Consider the following 1,483-nt stretch of genomic DNA (forward strand, 5'->3'; position numbering starts at 1 on the left):
CAGTGCCTGCATTCTGTTCTGATTTCCCTGCTGGTCAGAGTTCAGGGGTCGTGCACCCACTCCCCAGCTCTGGGCGGCTGCCTTCAGCATCGAGAGCACAAAGCACTTGTGTGGGCACAGAACGACGTCCATCCACAAGGCCAAACCTGAAACTTCTTCCTTCCTCCCCCCTTAGCAAAACTGCATTGGGTTCAAGTGGAGGCTCTGGGGTTCTGCTTCCTTGGACAGTGCCTGTGTCAACTGCAGCGCCCATCTCCCTCTCGCATCTCCCACTTCCTCACCCCTCAGGTCTCACGCTGCATGCTGACATGCATGAGGTTGCTGATAAGGTCTTGCTGTGCATGTCTAACATGCTGAAGGTGTAATTCTGGCTGCCTTTTGATGCAGTTGAGTAGCTAGAACTGAGGAAGGAAAGCAGATTTGCATGTTAGACTATTACAGACCCAAATGGGATGAGTAGTCACTGTAGTTTGCAACAACATTTTTGACACGATTTGTAATAGCACGTAATGGCAATTGAGGTGCTGAAGAGAAGGCACGTCTCCTACAGTTTAACCACAGGAACAATTAAAGGTGCAAAAGTCCATTTTCCTCATGTGCTGTCAGGCAGAATACATTAACCTATGAACAAACCCAGAGGTTGCAATCTTTTGTTCTGAGAATTAGCTAACCTCATAATTACAGGTTTATGTATAACCAAAGGAAACTCCTTTTGATCTGTTCTTTTACACCGAGTTGGTTTACATCAAAATAATCATAGGCATGGTTTGCCCAAGGAATGTCTCCGAGCAGCATGACTGAGATTTTCTTCCAATAAAACTTACTACACCTTGAGAGTTTCCAGTGAGCTTTCAGGAGGGCTTTCAGAAAGAGAAATTACCCGGAGCTATCTACCATGATAGAAATGGAGTCTAAGTACAAAAGCTGCCTGTGCTTCCCAGAAATATTAGCCTTTCTAAGTCAGGACAGCGTCATAAAACCTCATGACATCATTTGCCTCCATTCAGTCACAACTCATTTCTCACTAATACGAGGAGTGCAATCCAGGATAGATTTACTTCCATGAACATAATTTACTTTGTTATCTCATGAAAAAAAAGCAATTAGCCCAGATGTCAGGTGTTACTGATTTCTGTACCAGGTAAGTTGATGACGGCAGCAGATGTTTCTTCAGGATGGGAACTCCTGTTTGCTCACTAAGAAGACAGGTTGACTTACATCCCCAAATCCAGCAACAATTGTGGCACAGGGCTGTGTAATTTTCCAGCATTCAAATTTCCTTTCAGGAGAGCACGTAAGCAGCAATCTTTGCCTCTTCACCTCAAACAGAGGCACGTGCCAAGGGTTTGCTGTGGAAGTATCAGAGCATCTGTGCCAGCTGGGCTGCCTTGGTGCTCAGCATCAGGGCTTACCTCGATGGCAGCTTCTCCACTCCTTCCGCTTGGTGTCACACAAGCACAAAGCAGTACCCTTGTTTTGCACA

This window comes from Lagopus muta, chromosome 1 (genome assembly GCF_023343835.1).
Source record: "Lagopus muta isolate bLagMut1 chromosome 1, bLagMut1 primary, whole genome shotgun sequence".
NCBI classification, from domain to species: Eukaryota; Metazoa; Chordata; class Aves; order Galliformes; family Phasianidae; genus Lagopus; species Lagopus muta.